The 14,673-nt window shown below is 37.1% G+C and overlaps 2 long non-coding RNA genes across 2 annotated transcripts in view; both read left to right on the plus strand.

The window, feature by feature from the left end:
- Nucleotides 1-121: 121 nt before the first annotated feature.
- LOC137474972 (uncharacterized) lies at nucleotides 122-6,270 on the plus strand. Its single transcript, XR_010999602.1, has 2 exons — nucleotides 122-1,192; nucleotides 4,704-6,270. It is a non-coding gene; the product is annotated as an uncharacterized lncRNA (long non-coding RNA).
- Nucleotides 6,271-9,996: 3,726 nt separating this feature from the next.
- The window catches only part of LOC137474902 (uncharacterized), a 61,219-nt gene continuing 56,542 nt past the window's right edge, over nucleotides 9,997-14,673 (plus strand). Inside the window, exons 1-2 of the long non-coding RNA XR_010999554.1 lie at nucleotides 9,997-11,261; nucleotides 12,578-12,617. This is a non-coding gene — a long non-coding RNA (uncharacterized lncRNA). The remainder of the gene's footprint in view (nucleotides 11,262-12,577; nucleotides 12,618-14,673) is intronic.

Genomic DNA, 14,673 nt, shown 5'->3' on the forward strand with positions numbered 1-14,673 from the left:
TCGCCCCGCACCCCGGCGGCCCAGCCCGCTCAGGCTCCGCCCCGATCGCCGCGACAACCCTCGGGCTCCTTTCCACCACTCTCATCCTGTCAGCCTCATCTTCAGCCACCTCACCTTCGGGGTTTTTTCCCCCTTAAGTTTGCCAGAATACTTAGGGAGAAAGTCAGGAAGCAGGTGAAAAGATGAAGCAAGAGGTAAAAGAAGAAAGTGGCAGCTGAGATCCATCAATGGTGTCAGCCTGAATCCCTCAGTTTCAGCAGAGAATTGGAAAAAATGTTCTTTTGAGCTACTTTCTGAAAAGTGATTAAATTGAAGCTATCACCTTAGTGAGACATAATCTAACGTGTCCTGTCACACTGCTGCACTTACTCTTGGGAGGAGATTGCTGCTGATTGCTTTAGTCAAGTCCTATTAGAGATTCACCATGATCTAGAAAAGCAAATCTCGGGCAGGTTTTTCAGTAAATACAGAAAACTCATCCTGTGGCTTGAGGTTGCTCCTGAATGTACGTAGGAGTGTTTGCTGGGGTAGATAGGCTGAAAACCTGGGGTCTTGTACAGTAGCCTTAGAGTTCTCTTGAAGCTGGAGTTTTACCTAGCCTCAGCCAAACCAGTTTTCTTCTACCTCTTCATGACCTCTTGCGTGGAAGACTGTGGATAAAACAGCTTGGCAGAAAACAAAGGACAATAATGAAAATATTTGTCAAATGATGTTTTTAAAAATAAGAGTTCCAACACAGATTGGGAAAATTGTCAGAGAGGTTATGCATATTCAATTAAATTGTATGTATTCCAGCCTCAACAATTCTGCAATTCTGTGTTCACCCAGACCATGCTATTTTGCATCTTTCACTCCAACCATCAGTGCCTGGTTTGAGACCAAACAAATCCTAAAGCTGCACATATGCATTTTAATGTCATTTGCAGTTTGTCTCAGCGAAATCATTTGGGACACATTTTTTTTAGTACATATATAACTTTTGGTTATGCAACAGGCATGAAATGTAAGATTTATTATTTAAGAACTTCTTTTAAATATGTGCTTTGAACCCAAGTCTTCTGACACTCAGTAATTTGCTTTGTGTTCAGCCCAGGCTATCAGAGGAAACCAAACATATCACATCTGTTTCCACTGGAGACCTGTATCACATCAATAATGCAGCATCACCAGGCTCTTCCTGAAAGACTCCTGTGTAAGAGAGAGAGGAAGAACAGGACTGATTTTTTAAAGGGCAAAGAACTCTTTTCCCTATCTGAGTCATATTTTCTATTTCTGTCAAACTAAACCAATCTATTTAGCTATCTTCTTTATACAACAGCTCTTTTTTTTGCCATATTTTCATTGCTAAAGTTTTGAGTGATTGGGCTATCATCACATTCACAGTTTTCAAATAACTCGTAGCAAAATGTGTTGTAGGTGAGGCCAAATCCCGGAAAACAAGAAATATGTTCTTGGATGAAAAGCTTCTGGAGGTGTTCCGTGGCAGCTATCAATGTAATCTTAATTTGCTCTATGTGTTAAAAAACCAGTTGTACAATGGCAGGCTCAATCTCTCACAGCAAACTACTTTGCCTAGTTATGTATCCCTACCTATCCTACAGATTCCTCTTGCTGAAAAAAAAAGCTTTTGGGGCTTTAATGAAGCATTTATTTTATTTTTAGTTCATATGGATTTTTATGTTCCCAGAAGTGGAGTGGTTGCAAAAGGCAGCTTCCCTAATGGTCTGGTTTACTGGCTGCCCAAATGAATTTGTAACTCTGTGTTTGCACTGACTACTGAGCACTGCTGGCAGGCTCTGCTCCCACCTCACTTGTATAACTTTCTACATGATGTTGTGCACTTATCATTAAACTGTGGTGAATGTAAATAATTGTGAGGAATTACAAAGAGTGTATTTGAGCTGTGTTTTTTTCTCCTTTCCCCCTTCTCCCTTCTTATTTCTCATTTTTTTCCCTCCATTCTCCTTCTACCTTTCCCATCTCCTTTTTTATTTTCCTTTTCTTTTTCCCTGCTTCCTCTCCTCTCCTCTCCTCTCCTCTCCTCTCCTCTCCTCTCCTCTCCTCTCCTCTCCTCTCCTCTCCTCTCCTCTCCTCTCCTCTCCTCTCCTCTCCTCTCCTCTCCTCTCCTCTCCTCTCCTCTCCTCTCCTCTCCTCTCCTCTCCTCTCCTCTCCTCTCCTCTCCTCTCCTCTCCTCTCCTCTCCTCTCCTCTCCTCTCCTCTCCTCTCCTCTCCTCTCCTCTCCTCCTAAAATTTTAAAGCATACACTTGGTTTGGTAAAGTGTTTGTGCATAAGATAATAACCTCCTAAAATTTTAAAGCATACACTTGGTTTGGTAAAGTGTTTGTGCATAAGATAATAACCTTTATCTGGTCCTTGTCAGGGCATGCTTTGGTACATCAATACTGCCATCAGTTTTAGTATATCCACTTGAATATGTTCCATCCCAGGCTGGCTGGGCACCCAGGAGATGTGTAGCCAAGCTAATATATCTCAGCCCTCAGCAGGCTCAAGGTCCAACAGCAATTCAAAAGACAACCTAAAGTACTTGGTGTACTTCTCTGAAATACTGTAGCATCTCTGGGTTCCAAACACAGGCCTGCAGTTCCCAGTGTAGAGATCCAACAAAACAAAATCAGAGAGAAGGCCCTTGCTTGTTATAAGCACAATCTGAACACCAGATAAAAAGGATAAGAATTGAAAGGATTTTGAGCGTAAAATATGAGCTGTTTTGCATAGGTTTCAGGTTTTCCCCAGTAACTTTCCTTTACAATTTCTCAGGCACAGAGTAACAGAATGGTCATTGCTATCTTAACTTACACCCTGATAGCAGAACAAGTTCCAGTCAAAACAGTAGCTCTAGCCTGAAAGTCCATTTTTAAGCTACAAATAATAGCTTATTTCACTATTTTTAATTAGCTAATTTATTACATTAATAAAAACAAGAACTGATATGCATTTTCTATATATGCTTCACAGTATATTATACTAAATGCCAAGGTTTCCTGAGTCTTTATTGCTTAATTTGGAATTCATATTATTTCTTCTTATTTAATAGCTGGGAAAGTTGTGAGACCATCACTCCAAGTCTGGCCACTGGTCTCAGAGGGCTGAGTGGTTGCTTTTTTTTTTTTTTAAATTTTTCCTAATCTTAGCCTCATATACTTTGTTTGTTTGCTTGTTTCCTATGGCAGTAGAAATTCTGATTTGATTAATGGTGGAGGCTCTGGTATAGTTAATGATGATTTGATAACAAATGTGGAGGAAAAGAGCAGCATTGAGAATGAACCATGAGAAAATATCCTCACTGAGGAAATATATGTTTTAATTCCTTACCAGCCTACATCAAACACAGTGAATCTGCATTGTGTATTAGAGTCATCCAGCTTATTTGACATTTGGTACAATCAGAGACAGCTTTCCTTTTCATTGTGTAGCAAGTCTGGGTCTAGATAATCCACTGAGAGTGAATAGCAATTTGCATGTCTGCTCGTCTTTCAAAATTAATTATAGCAGACATACACATTGCTGGGAACATTTGCCTGGGTAAAATAATACACAGCTATGAAATCTGGTGATTCAAAGGTAAAGGGAATGCATGTTTTCAGATGAACAAGCTTTTCCACTAAAAAACAAAAAAAAAACCAAACAAACAAAAAAAAAAAACCCCCAAAAAATTAAAGTAACTCCTAGTTTAACTTACTCCAGTTCTTACTGTCATTCCTGATTAATTTTTTAAAATTTTATTATTATTTTTGAGGCATTAATTACACTAACCACTTTATAAATATATGTATTTTTTAACTGACATCTGGTGAAACACTTGAAACTAGAGGAGACAGAATGTGAATTTCTCCTGGGTCAGTTGTGACATATTGCAGGAAGCCTGTGATGGTCACACCCGGAGGTTATGAACAGTGCTCAGGGGCAGATGTCACACACTTTCTTTTAGATGTTCTGTGCTTGACTTCTCAGATGTTTGAAAAGAAGCAGGATCTATTCAGCCATATTATTTGCCTTCACTTCTGATTTGTTGATACAAGACAACTGCAAGTAACTGCAAAAAATTGTGTGTATTATTTGTGGACAAAACCACATAGAAGCTAATAAAAAAAATTTCCCAAATGATTTGCCTGGAAGGGAAGAGCAGTGCAGTATTTCCTATTTCCCTCAAATAGCTGAAATTACTTATTTTTTAAACTTATTTTTTTCAGATGGAGACCATCCCATAGCTGCTTGACCCTAGCTCCAGTGAGATATGTGTGTACAGTTGTTTCATACTTCGAATCTTATTTTTTGAACATTATTTGTTGTTTAATTGAAAATCCACAGCAAATTATGTGTGTATTTTTTAAGGCAAATTCAAAAAATAGCTTATATTATCTTCTAGCCTTCAAAGCAGTATTTGGAGTCACTGGGAGAGCACTAGCCTATGAGAAATAATGCCAAAGCATATTGGACAGGGGATTGAAAATTTATTTTGTTATATACTACATTAAAAGTACACTACATGCATGCAAAAACTTGTTTGTAGGAAGGGAACATTAGAATGAACCAATAACCTCTGGCTCCTCCTGTCTATTTTTCAGCTAGGACGATAAATGTTTGAGAAGTTTTTAGCCTTGGTAATTTAAAATTGTATCTGTTCAAAAACAAACTTGATGCCAGCATTTTTGCAACTCTGTGCAAAGGTTTTTTCATCAAGGAGAAAGATGCTCCTGCCTGTTATCTGCATTGCCCATTGCAAGTCCCAAAATCAGAGTCCTGGCAATATGAAAACAGCTCAAAGAAGTAATCAGGGGGAAAGGTGAGCAGATTGCCTCCTCCACATAGAGATAGGGCATCCATGAAGTAGAGTTAGTCCATCCATTCCATGAGCTGGGTTAGTCAATCAAAAGGAGCCACCATCACACAACCCAAACTATTTTACAGGCATTATACAATTTCAATTACCTCAATGTTTTCCCCTGTTTCTTGAGGATGCACCTGCTGCTTCCCAGCATTTCCTCAGGCTGCTGGGGAGCAGGGCTGCCTTTTCATTATACAGAATACACAATGCCAGTGTCAGTTGGGGAAATTCCTGACTGGTCTGGAACACTGGAACAAAGCAAGCAATCATAATCACATTTGGAATTAATATTAAAATGATTTGCAGTAATCTGCATGAAAGCACAGTCTATCAGTCAGGAGAATGAAACACTGATTGAATTCTTTCTTTCCTAAGCAGAGTTTTCTTAGACCAGCACTCCCCACATACTTACATACTTGTGCAGTTTGGTAGGTGTTTTGCCCTACATTATTAAAAGATTAACTTAGCATTTAATAAATTGAAATTATCACAGTGTCTTTTGTGTATGCTGTCAAGAGAGATTAACCCAAATTTTTGACCTGTTTTTTTGTTTTGTCGTTTCTCTTCCTCCATGACCTGCAAGCAGTCTTTTACTCTACACTAGACTTATCATCACTGTGGAGAGACAATAAGTTAACATAGAGCACTCATCCAATAGTTGTTAGGGTCTACTTTTAGGGTCAGTTTACCCCAATTAATTGTGAATGACCTTTAAGATTCATTGCTATCAGTATCAGGGTAATACAAGATCTGCTAAAAACTCAAGGTCAAATTCAAGGTTTAATGGCACATGGGAATATAAAGGAACACAAAAAAAAATATTTAGGACTCTGTTGTAGGAATCCTTGTGTTGCCAGAAGAAGAGCCACCTGGTTTCTGCCAGCTCTTCTGCAGCTTCTCTATAAAAGGGTCTTTAGTGTAGAGTCAATAGCATTTCTTAGAGCACTTCTTAAATGCAAAAGGTACTGTTGCTAATCAGCACAGGTGTGAACAGCCGGGTGGTTTTTTGTGTGTTATAGGAGCTAAACCCTTCCTAGGCTAAAAGCAGCACCTTTCAATTGTGCAGGCTAAAATAATGTTGCTAGTGCTGGTCTTTTCAATTCTCCCACTGGGGTAGGTTATGACCTAGTTGATGTATATATCTATACATCACAAAAGTGAACTGTACAGTTCTTTGAGCTCCTCTATGCTCTGGACCCAAGGGCCTGGGTCAGCATGCTGATACATTTTCTCTTCAGTTACACTTATGTTGTCTTTTGAATTTTTATAATTGTCAAAAGTAGCAAAGAATATTTTCATAAATAACACTGAACTTTGCTCTAAAGTTGTAGAATGGTGATTTAACAGTGATCAGTAGGTGTTAAGTCCTAAAAGTAGACAGGAAATAAAGCTCCTATTCAGAACTAGAGCTTGAATTCTATAATTATACGACACTTAGGCACTGAGATTGTAAGCCATTGCTTATTAAATATAATTCATAGCATTTTACATGGATGACTTGATTATTATTCTTTTGGTATACATGACACAAATCATACCTCCGCTTTTATTTTGAATGTTAATCTTGCAACATTCAGTTATGTTAGTCAAATGAACAGCATGACACTAATTGTTCTCAAAGAGATTTGTAACTTTAAAGGTTTCAAATTTTATAATTCACGTAAAGAACAACTTGGTAACGCTTTTCTGTATTCATACAAGCGAGCTGAATTTACAGAATGTAGATCTACAGGAAACATCGTAGTTTTGCCCAAACCAGGGAATATTCATACCAGAAAGCCTATAGAAATCTTCTTTTCTTTAGTATAAGAAATATTACCGTGAAAGAGTGAAACAAAATAAATGAAAAAAAAACTAGCAATATCATGTGTGCTTGCTGTTACTTTTGCTTTCATTATGACACAATTCTCCCTAAATTTACAAGGAAAAAGCAAGGGTACATTTCAATTGTGCAGGCTAAAATAATGTTGCTAGTGCTGATCTTTTCAATGCTCCCACTGGGGTAGGTTATGACCTAGTTAATCTATACATCTGAAGAAAAGACAATTGACTTGTCATAAAATTTCAGCAGAGATACTGAAAGGACAATCTGGCCTGTAAGTCCTAGAGAATTATGTATTATATATAATGAAAGCAACAAGGCTTTGGCCCCAGGTGTCAAGCACTAATTGTGTTCCTGTAGCAAGGTAGGAGGAGGATTCTATAGTCTTGAGGGAGCTTCTATAGTCTTGAATGTTCCTGAAAAAAACAGATATTTCATGAAGAAGCAAAATGTATGCCTCATCTTGTGATGCAGAACATAGCTGATTTTCAGTCTTTTCTGTATATCTAGTTATTTTTAGAGAGTTATTTGGTTGAAGTTTGTTTATTGGTATTAATAGTGTAGATTAGGTAATTTTGCTCTAAAGCACTCAAAAAGACAGAACCTGAAATAATGTTTAGTTTTCCTGAAATTTATTTGTGATTACACCTGGCTATTGAACAGAAGGGTGGGAAGGGCCTTTTCACATTCTTTTTCTCTTTGCTGGTTTGAATATTTTGTGTGAAATGAAGCTTGTCGTGCATGTGGGTTAAAAAGCCTCAATACCTACATTTATTACGCAGGGTTTTTTTTTTTTTTTGTTTTTTTTTTTTTTTTTTTTTTTTTTGATGAATGTTTATTACTCTTGCATAGCCAGGAAATGAGGATCACAGATGTATTAAGAACTGTTCATTTAGCTTTTAACTAACCGATCAGCGTGGAAGAAAGTATTTCACAGGTACTTCCAAGTAACCCCTGTAGGTATAAATCAGTACATGGCAAAACAATTAACTGTCTCTGTCAGAGCTTCTGATGATGTGTCAACCACAGTCAGAGCACTTACATTCTTCATTACTTTTGATTTTCCTAAGTGTCCTTACCACAAAAGACTGTGTCCGTTCCTGTCTCAAATATAACATATTCCATCTCAAGCATGTGAAATATATCTCACCTAACTTTGAAAGGCTGTGACATGCCTACATCACTTCCAGAGTAATGACAGATCTGGTCTTCTGTTGGAGTGGCAGTTTGAGGGGAGTGGATTTCTGCAAATACTTTTTTCTTCATAGTGGTGATAGAACAACTTAAAGTTTAGATTTTGATGTTGCAGATTTTCACATTTCTGACTTTTCCCTCTGCTTATCTGTATTGTTTACATGACTTCTGCTGAAGCATTTTTGCATAACATCATAAGAGTTCAGCAAAGCAAAGATTTCAGGGTCATGTTCAACAGATTTCTACTCTGCATCTCATTATGCCTTTGACATCCCAATGTCTAGTTCTTTACACCACTCAGTGACTTCATGCATCTCTATTTTACTTATGGATTCTTGAAGGAATTCTGCATTTGCCATTCAGCTTGACTATATTTTCTCTCTCTATTCAAAAATTTAATTTAGTTCTGATTAGAAATTTGAGTGATGGGTGTGCTGAAGTAGACAAAACTTTTTGAGGGAGAAGAATGGATAAGATAAACATTTCAGGAGAATGGCAGGTGGTTTCATTTCATTGGGCAACAATTTGAGAACAGCAAGTAACTCCTGAGTGGATCTTAGTGGTGACTTAAATAACAAGAAATAGTTGCAGAACATTTGGGAATGGAAACTCATGTCCTTGAAGTTGTATTATGAGTCTTTTAGCACAGATACCTGAATGAGAGGTGCTTTGCCTACAGGTAAAAGTGGTTTGGCTGCCCTCTGAAACTCTGCTGTCCTTATTTACTGTTGCTCAGTAGGCACTATGCCTGAGGTTGGGAAAGCCATGGAAGAGATTGTAGATAAGCATATGTGTAAGATCAAGCATATTCTCATTTAAAAGGATGTGTTCCTGGAAGCTTTTCATGGAGAAATTTCCAGCAGGAATTATTCTGAATTGAGTTAGAAGGAGTACCAAATGTTAGGTGTGGCCTACAGACATTCACTCTAGCTCTGGCATTCCTCCCATTATCCTGGTTACTCATCCACTCAGAGAGTCCTCCTTCCACCATTATCCACAGGCTGTGCATAAGGTTTGTTTTAGCAATAGAGGTTCAGGCAGTATTGTTCTTTCTTCATTGGCATAAGCAACATATTGGGGACCCAAATACATGCAGAGATTATGAAATGTTTACAGTATACTGGCTAACTGAGGAGTAAAATGAAAACAAAATATCCTAAAAGTTCAGGCATGACCAGCTGAAGAGTGTATTTTAGGACTTATCAAGCATGAGACAAGTCACATTCTCCTCATCTGAAAGGGAGCATAACACAGTGAACAGGACCTCTGGGTGATTAAATTTCAAGTAATGGGTTTAAATCCAAATACTGGTGAATGGGAGCTTAGATCTTAACTGTTTTATCTTTAAATTTTGGTATTTACATGACTCTATATTGGACTTTTTTCTACATAAAGGCAGATGATATTGACTTTGGTAAATGCATCTTGAAAAAGAAAGAATCTATTGTTTTTCTTAAAGGAGAACTCATCTCTTGAGACTTCATTGTGACAGGATCTACATCTGAGGACCATTACCTGTCTCCTAGAGACAGGCTGGTTCCCGAGGCTCCCATGACTGCATCTTCCCTAGAGGTATCCCATAGCACAGAGGGCAATATTGGCTTGCAGCAAATACAATTATTTGGTCCCAGTATGTCAAGAAAACATACTGTTCCTCATTCTGAATATGGAAATAAAACCCTGATTCCTTTTCTGTTCCCTCTCTGGGTGATGCTTCTCTGTTTCAAATGTCTCATAGTGGAATTGTTTAGTTTTTGGGTTTGGTTTGTGGTTGGGGTTGGTTTTGGATTTTTAATTCCATTTTCACTTTTTAAAAAGTTCCTCACTACTAATGGTGGGAAAAGTCTTACTAAGAATATGAGATACATCAAATGGGACCAAGTAGAAACCTGATCCTATAAGTTCAGTGTTGTCTTTCTCATAAAAGCCAGAAGAGTAAAACTGTTCAGCTGTGTGTTTCCCCTACCTCATCAACTACTAAAAAGGTAAAGAATCATCAATAATAAAACAAGTGAACTAAAAAATGCCTTAAATAAGATGAATTCCTTTTTTGTGATATTAACTTATATTAACTTTTCAATAAAAGATCACTTTTAAACTGTCAAAGGGACAAGCTTGTCTAAACCTGTTCAATAAAAATATTTATTTTAAAACAAAGTATTGGTCAATAGTTTGGGTTTTTTTGATAGCTTATTGCATTAACTGAATAACTATCCCCCATCCTCAAAAATGCTCACGCAGCTGATAAGGCCCCATATTTACCCTGTCTCAGACACTGGCCTGTGAGTGACTAAGGCAAAGATGCAGAGGAATTGTCTGAGGAAATTGAAGGGTCATGAAAGGGATCAGTGCTCTCCTGTGAAGTCTAGGTGGAGTCAGACCTAACAGCTCATAAACAGTTAGTTTTTCAATTAATTTAATTGAAATACAGAGTAATGGAGCAAGGCCAATTTGGGTAGACTTTCTGATGGATTCTGGAAATGGGGATGTACTAGCTCATTAAACATAGCTATGTTGCAAGAAAATTAAGCGGATTTGGGTTCTTTATCAGTGGAATTAAAGAAAAATGTCTTTCCTGTGTGTTGCTTGAGATGAAAGGGATGCAAACATATTATCTGAGCAAGGAAAACACATAAGAGAGCATTAAACTCTGTGGAGATAACATACTGTGAGGAATCTCTATCCTCCAGAGCCTTGTGCATATATTTTAGAGTTAGTGATAAAATAAATGGGATACTTAGCATTTATGGAAAGGTAATCTGGGGAACCAGTGGAATAGATAAGCTATTTCTTTTATCAACATTTCATTAATTGATGTGAAAAATCAGAGAATGGATTTTGTTCCTAGTCATACATGTGTAAATCTTCAGAAGTACCTCAATGAATGATGAAATTGATGTAACAGAAAGTGACTTTTTTATTTGAGACAAGTGAAAATCAAAACCTGTATGTGTTTAGTTTACTTATTATAGCATCTGCTTTTGTAATTTATTTTACCTGGAGGACAGCTTAAAATGTCACATGTGGCTCTAACTGCTCTAAACTTCTGCCTGGGTTGAACAAAATGTAAACATGAACCAAACTGAACTGAGATTATTCTAAGTGGACTGTTGACATATTAATGAATAATAGACAAAATTAACCTCTGTGTCCACTATAATTATCCAAATGTGTGGAAACTTTGAAGCAGAATTTCTAGAAGAAATTAGAAGGTGGAATTTCTATCTCTCATTTAGCCATTCCTGGGCATTGCATAAAGCCTTTCCACTTCTTGACACTGGCAGGACACATCCGTCTGCAGAAAGTCTAGGGCGGTGCTTGCTGTGATGAGACCCACAGTGTTGCATGGTCCTGGTACACTACAGTCATCCTAAATCTTCTGCCACTGTAGCGTGGAGGTAAAGTTTATTTTAACATGGGCTGTGCTCCTCTGTTGAAGTGCTGTCAGTGAAGTTGCAGACAGTTTGTGACATGGGAAGTGATGAGTTTTGAGTTTGTTCCTTCACAGACAATCAAATCATTTCAGTGCATCAGCATGAAGAATTTCATATATAGATATAGTGAGGATATCACAGAACTGGCAACTTCCAATCCCACTCTCACACTTGTCTAGAGGTGTTGCTGTTAGCTCCCACTCATAGAAAAATATCCAACCCTTCATATGTATTTCACATGAAAAGAAATACAGACATGAAGCAGAAGCTGGGATTGCAACCTAATTTTCAATCATTTCTTGACAAGGCAAACTACAAAATCTACTGATCAACAGAGATATAATGCCAATAGAAAGCTGCTGTGAAATGTTCTGGGATTTGTCTAGTAAACCATAGCTGGGATTTGTTCCAGTAAACTAGGAAAAACTAGATGCAAGGGAAAACTTTGTATAACCTTTCATGAGAAATGTCAAAATACTTTTTTAAAACACTATCTCGAAAAATAAAGATCATGGCCATTTTTTTTCTAATGCTTTTCTTCTTTAAATCTGAGATTTTAAAATGGATTAAAGTGATCAGTTTGGAAAGCAGCTAAAGCTTATATTGAGCAAATGCTTACATTTTTTAAAAACATAATTTGTATCTCCAAGACATGTATCTCTTCTATGCTGATCTTTTCTGAAGAAAACATGACTGCCTTTTACATTGCTGCTAAACATGAGTCAAGCTTCTGTGAATCCATGAACTAAACCTTATTTGCAGCCTCAAACGTAAACATAAGCACCCATAACCACTTAAGTCAAGGGGATTTATCTGAGTGTTGTTCATATTTGTTTCTGTGGGACAAGCAGAAGAAATAGAATGTGCCTCAAAGTAGCATAAAATTATCAAAGCCAAGGGACACAGCCTGGATAAATATTGAGACTGTGATCCTGAAATGAATGCAAGCCTATACAATATAGCCTTAGGATTAATGTCAGCTGGAAAATGATCCAGAAAGAAGGCAAAAGTGCTAGTTTCCTTCTTTCAAATACCTGTTTAACGCTTTCCAATATAATAGCTAGGGGTCAAAGAAGAGTCTATTTGCTTATTAAAGGAGAGGACTTTTTATTTTGAGGAAAGAAAAACTCAAGAGGTGACATAGAGCCTTTAGGCTAAATGGCACTCTACTGAAGATGCTGCAACAATGTGACTTTTTATTATTGAATTTGGACCATTTAGAATTAGGAACTTGATATTTGCCTTATATGTATTCTGTGTTTCTGTGGTTCTTTCAACAGAACTGGCAAAACTCATTAATCTTCAGAAGGTGATGGAAAGGTAATTATTGCCCCAGCTCTGAAATGATTCTTCCAGCTTGTGCCTTGCTGCAGCTATTTGCCCTAAACACAACAGAGTAATTAATATATTACTGAAAATGATTGTGGGACCCATTTCTTAAAAGTATGGGTGAGTCAAAATTAAGAACCCTGGAGCCAATGTAAATATAATTTAATTTTTGAAAAATAATGCATGACATGAACACTCAAGTTCTGACCTTGAATAAAAGGTTATCTCTCAAGGCAAGGTTTTTTAAATCTGAATAACTTTTACTGACACTGGCATTTTAATAAGATGGAATCTTACTTGTGGAAACTAACAAACATGACAACAATAAGTCTGCCATCAGTATATCAGATATGACACCTATTGATGTATGTGGGGGACACTGGTAAAAGGAAAATATGCCAGTTTGAACATCTATTTGCCTTTAAATCTATTTGGTTTTTTTCTGTTTGGCTGTTTCAAGTGATGACAAACTGAGCCTTTTCACAGATGAATAAGTATTCTATGGGACTATTCCTTTCTAACAAATTATAACTCAAATTTTTTGCTTGGCTGAAAATGAGTAATTAATCATGGTGGTCATTTGTCACAGGCTCTGTACTCTGGAGAAACAAATCTTCATATTCAGAGAAGCCTAGAATTTGCTCATACATGTTAGCTGTTTCCACTTACATTTTTTGACAATGTTGCTGACCTTTCTCTTTTTTTTTTTTTTTTTTTAAGTAGTAAAACATAGTGGGAATCCAATGGCTATGAGGTGAGACAGGTCATGAACTCTGTGCTTTCAGAACATACTGTAATAATGAAAAAGAAATCTCAAACCCAACTCTTTTTTTCTCTCTGGTGTTACAAAATGTTTGAAAATGTGGTGAGAAACAGCCATAGAAGTGGGCAGTTAAAAGAAGTGTTTGATTTACTATAAATAATTGTTCCAACATTTAGCTTTTTTGGAAGATCTCAATAAAATGCTATTCCCAATTTGGTAAATATTTTCAGGAGCTTGTTATTTTCAGCCAGAAAGGGATTGAAAACAGGGCTGAAAAAGAGGTCTGCAGTGTACATGAAGTCTTGACAATAACTTTCTTTTGCCATTCTGTGCAAATGCTTTTCAAAAGCACATTGGTGAAAGCTGCAGTGTGGAGAATAAAGACTTACCTGGTATTCAGATGAAGGGAAGAGGAAACAACTGTATTTTATTTGGGTCTCTCAAAATTTAGTTACACTCACCACTGCACTGTGTCAAATATAAATTTACCTTGGTGTAAATGAGAGAAGGCTTAGACCCCAAACTTGGATGTTTTGGAAACCAGCAGCAGACTAAGTTGCTACAAAAACCACATGCTGAAACTTTAGGAGCTTAGAGCCTTTTCTTTTTGAGCTGACCTCTTTGTCACAAAGCAAGAATGCTGAAAGGCTGGTCTTCACTTGTTCTCTTGCCCTAGGTTCACTTTTGTCACACTGAATAAGACCTGAATTTATAAGTAATGCACTCTCTGATGGGGGGTGCTTGCCTGCATTTAATGTGGACCCTGCTGAAAGTGAGGCAGGACCAGATGCCACCCTGAGGCCCCTTATGTCTTCAGTTACTCCATAATCTTGTGGATTTTAGCCATTCCATTCCAGGAGAAAAACATCAGAGTGTGATGTTAATTCTGATTTAATTTGTAGATTTTTGCTGCATGGGTAAAGAAAAAACTTGTGCTTGCCTCTTTTTTTTTTTTTTTTTTTTTTTAATTATTATTAACATGCATTGAGATGCGGATAGTTTTATCCATTTTTTACACTTTTTTTGGCAGCTATATTTTAAAACTTTTGAATTTTCATTTAGTTAGAAATGACATTTCTATTGTTCAGACAATATGTAACCATACCTAAATTATTATTTTTACTGCTCCAGTACTAAATTTGGCCTAACCCATTTAAGTCATTTTTAGAGACAGATTTGCATTTGAGCTGATTATGTGAATGCCAAGTTTCAGCCTACAATGACTGAAAACAGCTGAATAGTGAAATAGTGAGTGGCACTGTTCATAAAGGAAACAGCTCCTGA

Source organism: Anomalospiza imberbis, chromosome 1 (genome assembly GCF_031753505.1).
Source record: "Anomalospiza imberbis isolate Cuckoo-Finch-1a 21T00152 chromosome 1, ASM3175350v1, whole genome shotgun sequence".
Classification (NCBI taxonomy): Eukaryota; Metazoa; Chordata; class Aves; order Passeriformes; family Viduidae; genus Anomalospiza; species Anomalospiza imberbis.